Source organism: Echinops telfairi, unplaced genomic scaffold (genome assembly GCF_000313985.2).
Source record: "Echinops telfairi isolate 266 unplaced genomic scaffold, ASM31398v2 ScPeMD7_3533;HRSCAF=4204_0, whole genome shotgun sequence".
Taxonomy (NCBI): domain Eukaryota; kingdom Metazoa; phylum Chordata; class Mammalia; order Afrosoricida; family Tenrecidae; genus Echinops; species Echinops telfairi.
The window spans coordinates 14,519,503-14,532,316 of record NW_022107431.1 but is presented as its reverse complement, the minus strand read 5'-3'; the positions used below and the strand labels follow the sequence as shown (position 1 = coordinate 14,532,316).

Here is a 12,814-nt window from a genome sequence, read left to right as displayed (position 1 = left end):
AATAGAATTTCACTGGATGGAGTGGGGCTTTCATAGTACACATTTTTCCGGCTGGGCAAACATCAAGCAACTCGCACTTAGTCATTGCACACAGTGGCATTGTCTGGGAAGGTTCTTTCTGATCACAATGAAATTTTTCATAATAGCAGTTTCACTCAAACCTTGATTTTTGTGATGACAAATTTAAGCAAACAGTGTGCAGCTGTGGAATTTTTTTCCTGCTCAGGAGAATTTCTATAGAGACTGTTGTGATGTTGAACACAGCTTACAAGGACAGCACTGTGGGGAAAACTCAGTGTACAGTCAGTTTGCTCATATCAAAAACAGGTGAACTGTTGACTGATGAAAAACCTCATTCTGGATGTCCATCAACTCCCCAAACAGACAAAACTGTTGACTAATATGTAGTGCATTTGGAGTTCATTCCATGAGGTCAGACTATTAATTAAACTTTCTATTTAGAGGTTTTGAAAAGATAGAGTTACTGTGTGCAACAAAAAATGCCTGATTTGTGGCAGACAGGGGACTGATTTTGCCACCACGACAATAGACCTGCTAATGCAGCCATCTCGGTACACCAGTATTGGGCAAAAAACAGCAAGCCTCTCTTGCCCCATTCCCCTTACTCACCTGACTTTGATCTGTGCTATTCTCTTTGTTTCTACATATGCAAAGGGACATGAAAGGACAGTGATTTGATGGCATAGAAGAGGGGATGGAAAAAATGAGGGAGGGGCTGTCAGCCATCCAAACACATGAGTTTGAAAAATGTTTCCAAGAATGGAATCGAAGATTTTCCAACTCTATTAAGTGTAATGGAATGAACTTTGGCGGTGATAAGGTTGTTTTGTAAAAAATAAATAAATCGCTTTGAAAAAAATTCCTTGGTGGGGGGAGGGGGGTGCATATAAGAAGTAGGTTTAAAAGGTTCATAGCATAGTAGATTGAAAAATCATGAATTCCCCCCCAGGCTTGAGGGAGCCCACTTGCATGGTTGTAGATTTAACTGTATTGATATCTGTTGGATCTGATACAGCCCTGGTGACAGAGTGATAGATCATCGGTTTAACTCCATGAATAGCTCCGCAAAATGAAAATGGGGCTTTCTGCGTACATAAAGATTTACAACCTCAGAAATCCTATACAGGGCCAAGAAGAGTCGGAATCATTTCCATTGTAGTGGGTTTGCTTTGGGCTTGGCTAATTGTGCCTCTTTAATCTGAGTATATATAGATTTCATAAATTCTGGATAATTTTTCAGGTAAGAATTTCTAACTGTACTCTTTAAGTTTTTTAAGGGAGTGTGTGTGTATTTCTCCCTCTAATGTTATATCTCTCTGTGTAAGTATTCCTAATATATCCTTCTGTGCCATCCTTCATTTCATAAAGCATTCTCCAGTTTGTCTAATATGCTTGCTAACTCAAACACTTGGTCTTAAATTTCCAGTGGCTGTATAAAAGTTCTATTTGGTTCTCATTTCCACCACCAATTTGTTTTATCATTACATTTAATTTTGCTTAAAGTATGTACTACAGTTTTCACCAAAAAGATAAACTTCCTTTGGGTTGTTCTTGCAGTTTTTTAAAATTAAGGAACAAAAAGGGTCTTTGGGATAAAACACCATTTTTAACACAGTTAGTACTATTCTCATAATAAATAAAGCAAGGCTATCATCTCTCACTTTTTCACTCATCAATCAAATATATTATTCAAAGACAGCTAGCTACTCAAGGGCTCAAGGGAATATAATCCCCCTAGACATCGATGAATCAGCTGGGAGTCATCCAATTTTCTTTCAGCTCTCTAGCACTATTATGTTCCTATGATTATCTGCAGAACTGGCTTATGAAGATAAAGGCAAAGGAACCTGTTGAATTTAAAATTAGCATTAGAGGAAAGATGATGAGATTTCATGTCATGTGCTTTGACATGTTGCCAGGAAAGACCAGTCCCTAGAGAAGGACACCATGCTTGGGAAAGTACAGGGGAAGCAGTGAGAAGGCAGAGGGCCCGGACAGGATGGATTTACATGGGGGCTGCAACCATCAGCTCAAACATAGAAACCATTGGGAGGATGGTGCAGGACTGGGCCATGTTCCGCTCTATTGTACCTAGGGTCAAATCAATGGGACCTGAAAACAGTAATATGCGTTGCTGAAGGTTGGCTTTGTTTTGTTTCATTTTATTTGTTTAATTTATTTTTTCATGTTTGACCATCCATTTTTATTGTTGTTGAATTTTAAATAATAAATAAAGACATGCTTTTCTCTCAGTGAGAGATCTATGTAAAATGTTTATCAGTATCTTTTTTTCTAAGCAAAAACCACCATTTATTTAATTTTCAGGGAAGCTTTAAAATGAATGTTATTATCAGTTTACATTTTAACATTCTTATTATTTGATTATCTAGTTTATTGTTCTGCCCCAAATTTTTAATAACATGAAATAAGCATTTAAAAATTGTTTATTTGTTTGTTTCCAAAGTGTAGTACTCACTAATGGACAGAGAAAATGGTCCACATAGTCAGTTGCTAAACCAAAGAGTGGTGACTTGAGTCTGCTCAGAAGTACTTCAGAAATGTCAGGTGATCTACTTCTAAAAGACTAGCCCCTGAACCCTATGGAGCAGTGCTATGTTGACAAACGTGGCATATCCATAAATCATAATATACTCAAGGTAAATGAAATCTCATCATTATAGGCTATTGTTTGATTCTTACATGTGCATTCACCAAAATTTTTGAAATGAGCATTTGATATTTTTCAAATTTTACTCATAAATATTACCATGCATCATTTATATCCATATCAGAATTTTGAGATTAGCATTATTAACAGCATGACATTCTCATACAGTCTTAAATTTTAGGTCAGTTTTAATACAGTGCTTTCTTGAGTTGAAAGCAACAAATACTCAAGCCTACCTAAATGAAAAAATATGAAATTGCTTTTTTATTTATATCACCAGCTAAATTACTTTTAAGAGCAAAGAGTTAATGTTGGGGGATTTAAAAACCTAGGCTTTTAATGTTGCTGTCAATTCAAATATATGCATATTCCTTAGGCACAGGATTTCCCATTAGCTTTTCTTGTCAGAGAGCAATTAATCTCTTGAACCATTTCCCCCCAGCTTCTGCTTTCTCAATAAATAAATGTGGATGGGCAAGGAATTGCCGTCTTGGTCCTTGATCACAGGAGGGATTTTGATAGGGTCTACTTCCTTTTCAGCACTGGCTAGGTCAGCTAATCCTGATGCTGGTCCTGATGCTGCAGTTGCCAGTTTCACTTCACTCAGCTCCGCTGCCTCTGATTACATGATCTGAATGTTTGCTGAACCGAAGAATCACTTTCAATAGCTTCAATTTCATTGACTCTTTTCACTTTGTCTACCAAGATGGCTTGATCTTCCTCCTTTCATCATTTGCTTCCTCCTTGTTTCTTTCTTTTGGGCTTCAATGCTTCGTCGGCTTTTGTGTGGTAGAGGAAAGAAAGAGAATGGCTGGGACCATGGTGATGTACCTCTGCCAGATCAACATTGGGATATGCTTGGGGGAGATCTCACTCATGTCTAACTCCACCGGCTTCAAGAACCAGCTGTAGTCTGGCTTTGACCTGTTCTACTGGTGGCAGACGTTCTAATTCAGCTTTGACGTTTCCAGAATCCCCATGTTTGATCTGCAATTTCTTGTCCTTTCCCTTCTCCTCCTTTTCTCTAGCTTTACAGTGTTCTCCATCCTGAGATCGACTACAGATTCTTCTGCGCCTGGCTACTTCACTGCTTCGACTATGGGAGTGTGGGTGAGGTCTTCACCTGAACCTTCTTATTCTGCTTTTTGGCCGAAACTTCTGAACTCTAGCATTTCCCTCAGCCTCTAATTGACTTTGACTTGTTTTTCTTCTTGATCCATAAGCTGAGCTGCTACTTGACTGATGCCTGCATCTTTATTTTGACTATGTTCTCTTGTCTGAAGAATTACTTGAAGATCATCATCTACAGTTGTAGGGGATTTTTTTTCTCTCTCTCTTAATTCTGCATTTAGTTTTTTAAATTCTCTTTTCTTCTGCAGTATGCCATGACCAGCATCCTATTTCTACAAGAAGCATCACAGAACTGAAAACGGTCCTGCCAATGAGGGCACCACCAGGGTCCTCCAAATTTGCTTCAGTATACAATGAATATCTTTCCTAAAAATAAGTAGTTTTAAAAGGTAAGACAAAAAGCATTGCTACAGAATCATAGAAAACTTATTAAACAAAAATATCAATATGTGAAACTATTGCTTCTTGACATATCCTCCATCTAGGTCTACACACTTCTGCAGGTTATATTTCCATTTCTCTAACTTGTCTCCAGAAAATACCATGTTCTTTGACTTACAGCATCACATCCAAACAATGATTATGAGAACCTCAGATAATGTTCCTGTAAGTGGTCTTTGAAGTGGGGGAAGAAACACTGTGCCAGTTCTCTTGACTGTCAAGGATGACGGACTTCATCCTTCATCATGTCTTGAGAGAATAGCCCCTGGATAAGGGCCTCATATTTAGTAAAGTAGAGGGGCAGTGGAAAGAGGAAGGTCCTCGATGAGGGTTGACACCAGGGCTGCAACAATGGGCTCAAGCACAGGAAGATTCGTGAGGATGGCGCAGGACCAGGCAGTATTTCATGCTGTTGTGCACGGGGTTACTATGGCGCTGTTGGTATCCAACAACAACCACCACAACAATGCCATGTGAAGGGTCAGGATCAGGGCTGCAAGGTGGATGACATAAAATTTCCCAAAGAAATTCATTCAAGACAACCTATACTCAAGGGATGAGCAGATACTTTGTCATGATAAATACGTACATACACATATGTATCTCTGTGTTATGCATCTATAGCACTGTATATGTAGCTAACTTAAGAAGGGTGCACCTGAACCAAGTCATGGTGTTTTCAATTGCTTCATATGCATGTGAAAGTTGTACAATAAATAAGGAAGACCAAAGAAGATTCAGTGCATTTGAGTTGTGGTGCTGAAGAATATTGAAAGTACCATGGCCAAAGTGACCTGTCGTGGTAGAAGAATGGCCAGAGTGCTAGTTAGAGGTAAGAATGGCGGGCCTTTTTCTTACATACTCTGGACATGTTGTCCACCATTCCCTGGAGACCACTCCCTGGAGAGAGACACCATTTTTTGGTAAAGCTTAGGGGCAGTGAAAAAGAGGAAGTTCCTCTATGAGATAGATTAATACAGTGGCTGCCATGATGGGCTTAAACGTAACCATTACGGAGATGGTGCAAGACGTAAGAGTGTTTCATTCAGTTGTGCCTATGTAAAGTACAGGAACAATAGTCAAGCACAGAATCCATTGTGAAGACGGCACAGGACTGAGCAGTGTTTCATTCTGTGGCAAATAAAGTTGCTATATCTGGGTTTTTTCTGTGTATGTGTTCAATTTGTATCCTGTAAATTTCTTGACCTTTTTCTCACCATTGTAGTTTTCAATTCCTTAACATTTCAAAATAAGCCCCATGATTGTCCTTTGTTCCTTGAGAAAATACATCAAGATTATTCTTTGGGATCCCCAAAACAGTTTCTATAAACTTCAGAGCTGACGTCTCTCTTTGAATTTAACTGACTCAACAGATAATCTTGGGAGCGCTTCAGTTTCCACCATTTTGTGAACACAATGACATTGGGCCTCCTTTGTTGACGGCACCCTAATAAGACCGAGAAACCTGTCTGATTGAGCCCCTGTTTGCAGCTTCCATCAGTCACTGAGATGTGTTTATACATGTTCAGTTTGAAATAAACTCATGTGTTTGTGAACTTGAATCCTGGTAACAACGGTCTATTACTTATCCTCATGTAACCCATAAATAGAAGTGACAGCTAGAAAACCATGCAATCAATAAGAGCTGTCTTTGTAACTTTTTTCATTCGGACACAACACTGTTCTGCCAGTCTGTTCCTGGTTTATTTATCTGAACTGGTTTACCTCTGATAAAAAATACCGTATTTCTTCCAGATTAGATTTCTACTACTTGACCTTAGTAATGGCATGTTATCAGGAGCGATCAGTTCCTGGGAGGGGTATGATGCTTGGTGAAGTAGAAGATCATCAATAAAGAAGAAGGCCTTCAGTGAGCTACATTGACAGTGACTTCAACAATAGGCTTAAACATAGCAATTGTGACGAGGTTACGGGACTGGACAATTTCATTCAGGTAGTTTCATTCTTAGGGTAGCTATGCATTGTAGTTGATTTAACAGCGCCTTACAAAGACAATAAAATGTTACTACTCCCCACAAATGTTGTATCTTAATTTCCATGAGTTCCAAAGTAATAATTTAATTATTATATACTAATTTTATATAATTTAAATATTATAGTCATTGGCTAGATGATGGTTCAAAATTTAATTGTTCTCTAATGAGAATCCTTAAGTAAATGTTAATAAATTGAGATACCTGATAGGTTATTCAGAGAAGGCTGTTTTAAAAAAACTTATTTTGTTTTTCCTTGATAAACAAAATAGGTCACCAATTTGTCTTCCTGCCCATTAAGGTTTGCTATAAAAGCCATTGGGATTTAGAATGGTGCATCATCGTTCCATGGGCCAAAAACCAATATAACAGGCTAACTATAGAGTAGGTCACATCCCATATCTTTGAGACAATCTGAGTAAAACTATTGTCCCAGCAAAATAATTATAACCTCTGCCTCCTTTCCCTCTTAAAGGTGTCCCAAATCGAATGATAAATTATACAGACAGCTAGCTAATAAATATTTGTAATAAGTTACTTAAGAGTATTTGGGTAGGTCACTAGTGGTGGGATATAAAGTTTATTGTTTCAAATATGATAAATAGTGTATCAAAATATAATTCCCTTATCTTCAAGTTATCTGTCACCAAGTGCAAAGAGCACAGTATATATCGCTATCTTAAGAACACCTGTGAACCACATTTTAATATCTATTTCTCAAAATTATCTGTTCTCTTCTAATCTAAGACCCCAGCCACTTATAGTTTATTACACTATGACTGCTTCCACATTGGTATAATCCTGGGAGCTATGACATGAGTTTTAAAAAACCGGTAGAGTCATCAATGGTCGACCGGTTTCAGTGAGTTTTCCAGATAAAGCAAGACCAAGAAGAAAGCCTTAGGAATGTACTTCTTGGGCAGTTACATAATATGTTAACTTGAGCAAAGGTGTGGAGTTTAGCCTGTGGATGATCAGGTCACAAGGTAACATCCACCAGTAGGATTCCGGGTACATCCTCTTTTTCTCCTGTGAAGAGGACCACACCCTCCCTCAGCCTGCTGTGGAGACACTCACAGAGCTAGAGAAGACACGTGGAGACCTTTGCCAGTGGTGAGACTCTTCCACTGACACTGGATCCACAAGACATTCCACCACTGGCCTGTGATCTTCCTGCATTCGGCATCGTTGTATGTGCTGTGTGAGTCTAAAGAAGAATTTATAGACTGGTATCAGACATATGGACTAAAAGCGGACTTATGGACTTGATCTGGACTGGGCTGGGATGTTTTCTTAATATACAATGCCTTTAATATAAAGCTCTTTCTTACACATATGAGTGTCTCTGGAATTGTTTCCCTAGTCAACCCAGGCTAACACACTTCTGCAAATTGGACAATGAAAATTAAATCACAGTTGTTTCTCAATTTGGGTTCAGGTGAAGTGGTTCTATATTGATGTAATCAGAGGCAAAGTCTTGCACTTTGCTAGATATTTCCCATCCATGCCCTTTATTACCCACAATAATGGTAGAATATCTACAATAATTATAACAAACAAAATACCAAGATATTTCAAAATGCACCCCATGTGTCTAGTGTTGTTGGTCTAAAAACCACTGGCGGATGATATAATGCCATATAAGAAAATGTCCTACCCCATGTACAACAGAATTAAACCTTGTTTGGCCCTGCACCATCCGAACAATTGTTCTCATGTTTGAGCCAATGGTTATAGCCACAGTGTCAATCCACCTTATTGAGGGTCTTCATTTTCCTTGACTCTCTATTATGCCAAGCCTGATGTCCTTCTCCAGGAACTGGTCTCCCCTGATGACATGAAGTATGTGAGACAAATTCTCACCCTCCTTGCCTCTAAGGAGAATTCTGGGTAGTCCATGTTATTTTCAATATTCTTCAAATACATACATTCTACTTTGGTCTTCCTTAATCAATGTCCAATTTTTCCATGCCTATGAGACAACTGAAAATACAATGGCTTGACTCAGGTACCACGTATTTCTCAAAGTAATATCTGTGATTTTCAACACTGGAAAGAGGTCATGTGCAGCAGATTCACCAAATGTAATGTCATTTGATCTCTTGACTGCTGCTTCAATGAAAACTGATCGTGAATACAACCAAGATAAAATCCCTGACAGCTTCAATCTTTTCACCATTTATTATGATGTTACTTATTGGTCCACTTGTGAGGGTCTTAGTCTTATTTACATTCAGTTGTAATCCAGACTGAAGGCTACAATCCTTGATCTTCATCAGTATTTCATGTCCCCTTCACTTTAAGCAAGCATTGTTGTCTTATTTGTATATTGGAGGTTGTTAATAAGCCTACCTCCAATCCTGATGCATGTTCTTCTTCATATGATCCAATCTCTGATTATTTGCTCCACATACAGATTAAATAAGTATGATGAGAAGATGCAACTCTGACACACACTTTTCCTGGTTTTAAATGATGAAGTTGTCCCTTGTTCTGTTTGCACAACTGTCCCTTGATCCATGCATGTGTTCCACTTGAACACAATGAAGTGTTCTGGAATTTCCATTCTTCTCAAGGCTATCCATAATTTTCTATGACCCTCACAATCAATTGCCATGGCATCATCACAAGTACTTTACATGTCTTTCTGATATTCTCTGCTTTCAGGCAATATCTATCTGATAACAGTAATGATGTCCCTTCTCAATGCCCTCTTCTGAATCCAGCCTGACTCTCTGGCAGCTTTCTGTCAATGTACTATTGAAACCATTCTTGGATGATCTTCAGCAAAATTCTACTTGAGAGCTATATTAATGACATTGTTCTATAATTTGAGCCTTCTACTGGATCATCCTTCTTTGGAATGGGCATAAATATATCTTTCTCAGTTGGCCAAGTTACTGTCTTCTAAATTTTCTAGAATAAAGGAGTGAGTGCTTCCTGTTTATCATCAACTTGTTGAAACATTTCAATTGGTATTTCATACATTTCTGGAACCTTGTTTTGGGCTAATGCTTTCAGTGAAGTTTGAACTTCTTTCTTCAGTACCATTTGTTCTTGCTCATATGCTACCTCTTACAATGGTTGAATGTTGACTAATTCTTTTTGGTACAGTAGTACAGTGACTCTGCTTAGTCTTTCTTATTTTGATGATTCCTACATCATCCACAATGATAAAAATAGGCATGTAATTTTACAGGAAAATATAAAAGGGCATCTCCTGGGAGAGAAGCCCTGGTGGCATTGTGGTTAAATTTGGGCTGCTGGTGAGCTTGTTTTTTGCTTTTGTTTTTGACATCTCCTGGGGAAGTCAAGTAAGTCTTCTTAAAGATAATTACTCCTTTGCTTAGTATTAATGAAAAGCAAAATATTAACCAGACAAATGATTCATGGGAAGGGCCTTTCAAGTAGGTGAAGAATAATATTTAAAGACTCAAAAGGTATCAATGCAGTGCTTGTAGGAATCACTAAGGAATATATTAATACTAATTAATAAGGTAAAACTAAAGTATAGATAATATTGGAGAGGTAAGTATAGTTAGGATTACAAAAGACAATTTTCTTTACATCAGTGTTTTCCGAAGTGGGAAGACCTCTTGGGGAGTGCTGGAACAATCCAAGCGGGCTGCAAAAGTAGATACCTCGACTTTAAATGTATTACAATTCGATGTAAACCAAAACCTTTACAATTGGACCAATAGATTATATCATGATAAACGGAGAAATGATTCATGTTGTCAAGGATTTCAACTCACCTGGATCCACAATCAGTGCTCATGGAAGCAGCTGTCAGATCCAAGGTTGCCTTGCATTGGGTAAATCTTCTGCAAGAGACTTCTTTTAAGTGGTGAAAAATAAGGATGTAATCTTGAGGACTAAATTGGGTCTGTCTCAAGCCATTGTATTTTCAATTGCCTCATTTACATGAGAAAGATGGACTGTGAATAAGGAAAGTTGAGGAAAAAATGATGCATTTGAATTGCGGTGCTATAAAAGAATACAGAAAATACTGTGGATTTCCAGAAGAAAAAAGTTTTGTCGTTGAAAAAATACAGCCAGAATATTCCTTTGAAGTGACAATGGCAAGTCTTCCTTTCATACAGTTTAGACGTGCTATCAGGAGAGACCAGTTCCTAGAGAAGTAATGAGGAAGAGGAAGACTCTGGGCAAGATGGATTGACATAGTGGCTGCAAAAATTGCCTCAAACATTTATGAGAATGGTATAGGAACAGAATGGTCTATAGCATTTAGGGTATCTGAGGGGGACAGGTGTCCATGCACCCAACAGCACAGCAACGCTTTATGTTGGATATGGGCTTTAGTACAAGAGGTTTCATTACCAGGGGTTCCCTGTGCATTACTGTGCAGGCAAGAAATGTACATATCCCTGTACATGGTAGAAATGCTTAAATGGCAAATGTTTTGTTGGATCTATATAACAGCAAATGATCTGGTCTTCAGGAAATCACTCTTTCCATTCTGCATATAGTGATCAGATTAAACGTTATAAGGCATATCAGACTTTGGAATGTAGCCTGAACAGATCTCTCAATGACTTCCCACCTCACAAAAGGAAAAGGACAAAATCTGCTCCGACCCTGGCCTTATTCCCAGTGAATCTTTTTATCACTCACAGTGTTCAGTCATACGAGTGAACTCTGAACTTCCTAAACATGCCAAGCATAGGTTTTGGCACCAGCTGTTCCCTCTGTCTGGCATGTTCTATTTTTCCTTCTGGAAGTCACAGATATCACACCCTAATTCCATTTGGTAATGTTAGATTTCTAGAGTGGGCTAAACTTTGGTTCTTGCTACACAAGAATTCATGTCACAGAAGCATGTTTTGTAATCCAAGTGAGTTAGGAAGGAAAAGTTTCAGGTCTTGCAGTCTCAACAGGGTGCGCACTACTTCTGGAAAGCCTGCCAAGCCTCGCAGAAGTCACGCTGGGGTTCACAACTAGGCACAAAAAAACATGTGGAAAAGAAGACCCACATGTGCAGAACTGGGAAGTCCCCAGGAGGCCAAGAGCCCAAGAACCCTAGAGGCTAAGAGCCCAAGACAGGGAGCAGGGCCCCTCTCATGCAATGGGGAGAGAACTACATTGTCCACCTGCAGCCAGAACCTGGGCAAGAGTAAACAGAGGGTGGCCTTCCTGCAGCCCAGCTGGGGTATTTAGCACCTCGGACTGAGGAGGCAAGGTTGAAGTTATTGGCTGATCTTATTTATTGGCTGCCTTTAAACACACCTGGGTGATGTCAGGGTCCTAAGTGGAGGCTAGGTTTTAGGTTTCACAGGTGCTGGGGGGTCTTTGTCTGTGATTGTTCAGTTTGGGTCTTCCATGGATGTCCAATGGCTCCCTGATTTCTTTCCATCCTCTGTGGGGGCCTTTGTAGCCATTGGGGAGACAACCCCACGTGTCCCCAAATCTAGCTACCTTTCAGTATCATCTCTGTACAGATCTCTTCACTAATATGCATTTTATATTTACTTATTGCCTTCAATAGCTATTCCTGTATTGCACTTGGTTTTTAAAAGAAGCAATGATCAGTATTTGAAGGTATTACACTCAAAGGCACTGCAACACATCTGTGGGAAAGTGGAATGAAAAGGCCGTGGATTGTTTCCCGCAAAATGTTTGAAGTAATACTCATTAATTAATGTCCTGTCCTTTCTAGTAGAAAGTAAACTGTCTTAAGGGAAGAATATAACAGCGTCTGTGACTTCATACCAATGTCTTCAAAGAGGAGCATTGTAGAAACATTAGCTTTTTTTTCCTGGCAAAGGGTATGGGAGAAACGGGTGATGTGAAGCATGCCAGACAGGAGCCTCGGTGGTGGCCTGGTTACACATTGGGCTGCTAACTGCAAGTCAGTTGTTCCACACTGCCAGCCACTCTGCAGGAGGAAAAGCAGACTTTCTACTCTGACGCAGTTACCGTCTCTGAAACTACCAGGAGCGGTTCTACACTGGCCCGTGTGGTCACGGTGAGTCTGCATAAACTAGATGGCAGGGACTTTGGGTTTTTGGTTTGGTGGTATCGTGGTTGATCATCAAAAGGTCATTCATTTGACCCCATCATCCATTCCACAGGAGAAAGTTGTAGAAGTCTGCTTCTGTGAAGATTTACAGTTTAGGAAGCCCAATGAGACAATTCTCCTGTGTCCAACAGGGTCCCATTGATTGAGAACTGAGGGAACAGCAACAGGTAGAGAGCCTGTGTGACAACTGTGGTCAGCGACCACGCCCGTAAAGGAACTGTGCCAGCCTCTCTAGGTGTACAGTACAGCAAGGTTTCCTCAACTAGCAAATGATTTCATGAAATCACTTTCAAGAGGGAAAGGAAAAGAAAAAGAAAGCTTTCATGGCCAACTAAGCTTTGAGAACACTGGAGGTGTTTTCTTTAGAGATTTAGCTCCCATGGTTACTTATTAAATACTTTGAAAAGTCATACCATAAAGAAACGTTTTAACTTTATCTCAGCATCTCCCAATTTTTGAAAGGATCTTTGTCTTTGTTTTTTCAGACATAGTAGCAATTAACACCAGAGTTAACTCTTG

General features: G+C 39.3%; 1 pseudogene; it reads right to left on the bottom strand.

Annotated features, from left to right (window-relative positions):
• Nucleotides 1–3,042: 3,042 nt before the first annotated feature.
• LOC101648455 overlaps nucleotides 3,043–12,814 on the bottom strand; it is a 19,343-nt pseudogene continuing 9,571 nt past the window's right edge.